Source organism: Condylura cristata, unplaced genomic scaffold (genome assembly GCF_000260355.1).
Source record: "Condylura cristata isolate star-nosed mole 26May11 unplaced genomic scaffold, ConCri1.0 scaffold00017, whole genome shotgun sequence".
NCBI lineage: Eukaryota > Metazoa > Chordata > Mammalia > Eulipotyphla > Talpidae > Condylura > Condylura cristata.
This window is the reverse complement of record NW_004567118.1, coordinates 37,151,339-37,158,752: the sequence shown is the minus strand read 5'-3', so window position 1 is coordinate 37,158,752 and position 7,414 is coordinate 37,151,339. Positions and strand designations below refer to the sequence as shown.

Below are 7,414 nucleotides of genomic sequence, written 5' to 3'. Positions count from 1 at the left end.
GCAAATGAAGTCAGAGGTGGAAATGCTCTTTTTGTCCATAAATAGACAACCTAGAACATAAAACAGCTAAAATTAGATATTTGAGCCAATAGTCCAGCCTCTCACCGCCCCTGAGCCTCTGGCCTGTACCCCAGTTCTGTATGAATAAATAAATAAATCTTTAAAAAAAAAAAAAAAAGGAAAAAAAAAGTGAATGTTAATGTCCTGGTTTCAGCAATTGTATTGCAGTTACACATAAGAGGTCTAGCTTTTGCTTTTCTTAGAACACACTGGGGTATTTAGGAGTGAAAGAATGTGGTATCTCCAACTTAACTGTTACATGCACACCTCTCTCTCTCCCGAACACAGGAGGAAAGGATTCAAAATAAAACAAAGTAAAATATAAATAATTAGTAAATCTGGAGAAAAGATATATAGGATTTTTTCATACTTTTGTTGCAATTTTTCTTTGTTTTAAAAGACTCACAATTTTACAAGCATGTAAGTAGCATTAGCAGTTCCTCCAGGGTAGTGTTTACCTACCCAATTTGCCACCAGCTCATTTTAGCTGTTTAAAATTATTTTCAATTGTGAAAATTATTTTTTTTAAAGATTTATTTATTTATTCATACAGAACTGGGGTACAGGTCAGAGATGCAGAGGGTGAGAGGATTCACCAGAGACAGAGTGGGGACCAGAATAGGCAGATTGACGAAGTACACTGCTGAGGGGAGCAGCGGGCAGGTCAGGAGAGGTCTGCCACACCATGTGGTCACCTCGGGGGCAGGTGGGAATAGAACTCATGCGGAAGCGGCTTTATAAAGATTCTCAGTGCTGTGCTTTAACCCGCTGCGCCACCAGGGAGAGCCGAAAATTATTTTCTTAATGCAATTCTTTAAATGTCATTGACCAAATTTGTGAATCATTTCTTCTTCTAGCTATGTGAAAAAATAATGCAGCTAATTTAAAAATGAAAATGGAAGTTCAAATACTAGAGAAGCCAAATAGACACAACTAAAAGGTTAGTTAACCTCTGGGATTCAACCTCTTGAAAATCAGTTAACAAAAAATTCTATCATGATTCACAAACTGTAAACTTTAAAAATAAGTTAAAAACTGCAGGAAAAAATCTGCACAGTGAAGATTTCAATCCATGTCTCCTGCCAATGGCTGAGAAAACAGTTTTTAAATGGCAAAGATTCTGTGTGTTAGTTGTAATATGACATTTAAAATGATCTAAACTCATCTCAGGGAAAGAAGACGCTTTTCAAACAATTCAAGTACCTGCCACGTGCTTATTAGTTTACAACTTGGTTCAAGCAGAAGCCTGAGCCATTTAGCCATGTAATAATGACCATTTGTTACTTTCAGGCTGAATGAAAGAAAATTTCAATCATAAAAAAATGAAAAATAACTATCAAGAACTCAGAATCATTATGAAGAGATGAACAGAATTTTAGCTTCCAGGTTTAAATCCTATTGCTGTCCTAGTGAATTGAACATTAGAGGACTTCTGCAATTTCCTCCCAATGTCAAAATTTTTTCATTATAGTTCTCATTATAGTCAGTTAGAAAAAAAAAATCAGTTGATGTCACAAAATATGTTATGTAATATATTCATACTCAATTTATCTGAAAATGAATATGCAAATGAAGTCAGAGGTGGAAGTGCTCTTTTTGTCCATAAATAGACAACCTAGAACATAAAACAGCTAAAATTAGATATTTGAGCCAATAGTCCCCTTTCAGGCAAATTTAGAAAGGAACTCATTTCACAGCAATAAAAACTCATGAATGGGCTTGTGGACCTTAGAATTCACTGGTCTTGCCATACTATATATAACCAGAAGCAGCTGGTCTAATAAAATGGCCAGATGAAGACTGTGTTTCAATGCTACTTGGGAAACCAAATCCTCAATTAGATGCTTTGAATCAACAACCAACACACAAAGCTGTTTTCTGCATGGCCAGAATACACATGAATGAGCTTCAACGTGTGTAAGTAAATGTGGTTTTTCCTGCTGTTATATCTAAAAGCCCCATTAGCAGAATTTCTGCTTCCAGTGCCTACAACTGTGATTATCTGCTGGCTTTGAGAATCCCTGGTTCCCAAAGAAGATTCATTTCTACATATTCCACTGACTTGGAAGCTAAAACTACTTCATTATCACATGGGCTCCATGACATGCAATCAACATTTCTCAACCTCAGGACTACTAATATTTTTGGATGGGATAATTCTGTCCTGTGCATTTTAAGAGGATGAATAGCATCCATAACCTCTATCTATATGCTAAACCCCAACAGCACCACCCTGCAACCTCACGTATATTAACCACACCTCTAGGCATTACCAACTCTCCCATGGAAAGTAAAACTGCCCCAGTAGAAAACCACACTAAATCAACAGAAATCAACAGGCAAAGAAAGGGTCAGTCTGTTAGCTGTATAAAATATCCAGATTTCCTAGGAAATAGTGTACTGACACATGAGCAAGACAAAGAGGACTAAGTCTGAAATTCCAGAGTCACTAAAATCTGCAATACACATATAAAAGCAAAAGTTAATGGAAAATACACAAATGTAAAAGGAAGCATGTACCAGGTAAATAAAATAATAGAAACCCTAACTGCAATCTTTCAAATAATGAACAGAAACAAGTTCTGTAAGACTTGTATTTTTTTTCTGTTTACTATAAAAAATTTTCTGAATTATAAACCAATTTCTTCTCTCAAAATATACAAAGTTTACTAATAAAGGTTTACTTCACAATTTAGTGTTTAGGTAGCAGGGTATTCAGATGAAACTATGAATATGAGGCATAATTAACATAGCCTAAAAATGGATAGAGTGACTGTCACACAAAGATGGATTAAAGAGAATATTGGACTTGCTCTTCATTTTAGGAAGAAGGTAAAGACATTTTTACAAAGGAAACTTCCATCTTAAATAAAAAGATGCAGTGCTGGTCTTTCATACACAAGACCAAGTATTTGTACGAAAGGTACAGATGGGTGCTGAGTAGCAAAGGTGTAGACTATGTCCAATGCTAAGCTGTGGTCCTCATCTTCAGACCTATTATTCTGAACTTTCTTTCCTGATGGGCAGGCTACTATGCAATCTACACACTTCTCTTTTGCCAGATGGTTCCTTATTAAGGTTCTGCCAAGGGGACACTAAAGAAATACCATCAGATTGGAGGACAGAGGCTTGATTCTTCCTATTTGCTTCTAGCAGCATCATTCCAGCTGAATTTTACAACAAAAAGATTCTTTGTTTTTATTCCAGTTTCTAGAGGTCAGGTAGAGCGTTAAACTGTCATAAAATTGAGTCACAGCCACAGGGATTACAAATGGGGGGTTGGGGATGTACAAAATGATGCAAAAATAAACTATTATATAAGTGTAAAACCTAAAATGATTTTTTTTTCAAGATTTATGCATACAAGAGCTGGGGTGTAGGAGGGTAGCTGGGAGCAAGGGGTAAGTAAGGTTTCACCAAAGACAGAGTAGGGAGCTGGATAGACAGATCTACTGAAATACACTACTGAGGGGAAGCAACAGGCCAGACAGGAGAGGTCTGCTGCACCATGTGGATTAACTCCCTGGCTGGGGATTGAACTTGGGCTGCAGTGACTGCCAAAAGCTTCATTGTGCTGAGACTTAAACCCTTGCACAACAACAGAGGTCCCTAAAATAATAAAAGTTTTAGGAGAAAAACCTTTGTTATCTTCTATTGTCAAAGTTTTCTTTGATAAACCATCAATAACATGTCTTTGTTATAGAAAAGCTGGTGGCACAACACAGCACTGCAAAGCTAGCAGTGGTCATCTGGGTGTAAATTTGATACCCAACCCAGAGGTGAAGCACATGGCATGGCAGACCTCTCCTGTCTCACCTCCTGCTTACTCTTAGCAGTGTACTTCATCAATATAAATTTTTTTTAAAAGAAAAACTGATAAACTGGACTTTAACAAAATTAAAGTTTTTGAAAGACAATGAGAAGCAAAACAACAATTTAAGAAGGCACAAAATATTTGCATATCACATATCCCACAGACTTGTATTCAGTACATATTAGACTCAATAAAAATGCTATTTTGGCCCTCCCTAGTGGCGCAGGGGGTTAAAGCACTGCACTAAGAAGCTTAAGCCACTTCCGCATGAGTTCGATTCCCGCCTAGCCTGGAGGAGATCCACATGGTGTGGCAGACCTCTCCTGACCCGCCCGCTGCTCCCCTCAGCAGTGTACTTCGATCTGCCTGTTCTGCTCCCCACTCTGTCCCTGGTGAATCCTCTCACCCTCCACATCTCTGGCTTGTACCCCAGTTCTGTATGAATAAATAAATAAATCTTAAAAAAAAAAAGCTATTTTAATACATGGGCAAAAGTTATTCAAAGAACTATCCAGATGATAAGTAAGTACATAAAGAGATGCTCAATATCATTAATCAGGAAAAAGCAAGTTAAAACCATCATGAGATACCACTTCACAATCACTATGATGGCTGCAATTTTAAAAAAGTATTTTTAAAGATTTATTTATTTATGCATATAAGAACAGGAATATAGGCCAGAGTTGGGGGCGGAGTGGAGGGTGAGAGGAGTCACAGAGTCAGAGTAGGGAGCAGAACAGGCAGAATGACTGAAATACACTGCTGAGGGGAGCAGCCAGTAAGACAGGAGAGGTCTGTTGTGCCACATGGGTCACCTCCCTGGCTGGGGATCAAACTTGTGCTGCAGAGGCTGCAGATAGCTTCATAGTGCTGCTCTATAACTCCCTGCACTACTAGGGAGGCCCCTTAATTTTTTTTTAGTTATAATTGAAATTTCAAAATGTTGACAAGAATATGGAACAACTGGAACTCTTATATACTACTGTAAAATGATACAATAACTTTGGAAAACAAGCATCTTCTTAATAAGTTAAGCATATATCCACCACACTACCTAGACTTTTACTCTTTTGAATTTACTCAAAAGAAATGAAAATGTGCAAATGTATCTTCAAAACAGTTTATATACAGCTAAAATCTGTAGCAACCTACATATCTATTAACAAGTGATTAAATAATGTGTGGTATATACACTGAACAAAACAACTCAAGGGTTACTCTAGGATGGCACAGAGTTAGGAGTAGATTATGGGGGCTTAAGGCTTTAGTAGGTAATATATATTCATTATTCTGATCATGATAAAGTTATCACAGACTTATAAACATACTAAACTCATCAAACTGTACATTTTAGAGATAAGTAATTTGTTTATGGCATGGCAAATTTACCTAAATAAAGCTGTCAAAATTATGTTATCCTGGAATATTAAAAAATAAAATTCCTAAAATAAACTTCCTAAAAAGTTCCTAGTAGCAAGAAAAAAAGTAGTATTTTTATATATTTATTCAAATTTATTCATATACGTTTATTCATATATGTAGTATATATTTATTCACATTACACCCAACTGGATGCTTTTCATTAATTCTTATACTATTATCCTTTCACTTAAAACAATTCCTTTCTACCTAAAGAACTACCTTTAGGGTCTTCCAGGTGGCCTAAGGGTTAAGTTTCAGCACTATCACCACTACAGACTGCGTTCAATCCCCAGCCAGGAGCTAACCCACATATGACACAGCAGATCTCTGCTGTCTCCCTCAATATTCCCCTCAGAGTATATCTCGGTAGATCTACCTGTTCCTGCTTCCCACTCTCTCTCTAGTGAAAACTCTCACCACTTGCTCCTGTGGCCTACACCCTAGTTCTTCTATGCCAAAATAAAGTCTTTTAAAAATACAAACAAAGCCATTAAAAAAATAACTTCCTTTAACAATTCTAATAGCATGGGTCTGTTCCTCATTTATTTTCTCAGTTTTTGTCAAAAAAAGTCTATTTCACCTTCATTTCTGAGATATTTCTGTTGGTAACAGAATTCTAACTTGGAAATTTTTTCTTGTAACACTTTAAAAAAATCTTTCCATTATTTCCCACTTTCCACAGCTGTGTTGAAAAGTTAGTCATCAGTTACAGTATTTTTGTTTCTTTGAAAATAATGTATCTTTTTCTCTCTTGGTTACTCTTAAGTCTTTGTCTCTAGTTTTAAATAATTCAACTAATGTCTTTAAGCATACTTTTGAAAAGGAACTTATCCTTCTTGGGGTTTGCAAAACTACTTCAATCTATGTATTGATATCTTTCATCAGTTCAAGAAAATGTCTTACCATTATCTCTTCAAATATTTGTTTCCATGCTAACTTCTTGTTTAAATCTGGGTGTCAAATTACATATTACTCAACTTTTTACATGTGTTCTACATATCCTCTTAGGTTGTGTTCCACTTTTTCTGTCCTTTTTTTCCTGTGCTTCAAATTGGATATTTCCTATTGACTTGTCTCAAAGTTCTTTCATCTGTTGTGTTGTCTGCTGTTCATCAATCCTATGGATAATTCAGATACTGTTTTTGTGGGTGTTTTATTATTAATGTGCTAGGTATTGTAGTAGGCCCTGGGAATACAGACAGACAAACATGGACCCTGCCCTACTGGGAATTTACATACTATACATTCAACTGACCTATTTTCTCTCTCTCTCTTTTTAAGAACAATTATGACAAGAAATGAAGAGATTAAAGAGTCCTACACCAAAATTTTCTAATTAACATTAAATAAAAATCTATAAGTGAGCTATGTTGTATTTTTGAGTCCTCAAATATCCACTTGACTCCTTACTACTATGAATTCAATTCTCTATGGAAACCCTCCAACTTTTTCAGTCATTTTGCCCATCTTCCCCCTCCATTTTCTTTATCATATATTATTACAGTTATTTTAAAGTCCTTGTCCACTAATTACAACTATCTGTGCATCTGCTTCTAGGGATTACTTTTCTTGATTATGGATCACAGTTTTTCACCTTTCAAATTTTCAGAAATTAAAAGAATCTTCAAAACTTCAGGATATACCTTACAAGTGATAGTTCTCTACTTACTAATAGATGGGGTAAGACAATTACTATTAATAAAAAAATGAATGAGACAGGAATGATCATTTCATATAGAATTAAACTGTATTAGGACTATTGTAGCTTTACTGACTCAGTTCACTGCTGGGTAATCCTTTTTCCTCAGTTTGTGGCCAGAATTAACAAATTATCAGAAATTTTCTTCTCATCTACAAAGAGCTCTTTTGTCTCCAGAATTTTAATTCATCTAGTTCTCATTACTTATACAAATTTCCAGTATTTTTTAAATATGACTTTAAAAGTTCATTCCATTTTTGTACTGTGACCATACTAAATGCTATCTATAACTAGTCTCCCTGGATATCATATAGAAATGATTCACAAACCTAACTTAGCTTTAAATCCAAATGACCTGAGAAGAATTTTAAAGTACAACTTATTTGTACATACCTCAGAACTCAGATGGTAATAGAATC

The 7,414-nt window shown here is 35.6% G+C and overlaps 1 protein-coding gene across 1 annotated transcript in view; it reads right to left on the bottom strand.

Annotated features, from left to right (window-relative positions):
* Positions 1 to 7,414, bottom strand: part of NF1 (neurofibromin 1) — a 244,417-nt gene that overhangs the window by 220,514 nt on the left and 16,489 nt on the right. The window lies entirely within an intron of this gene.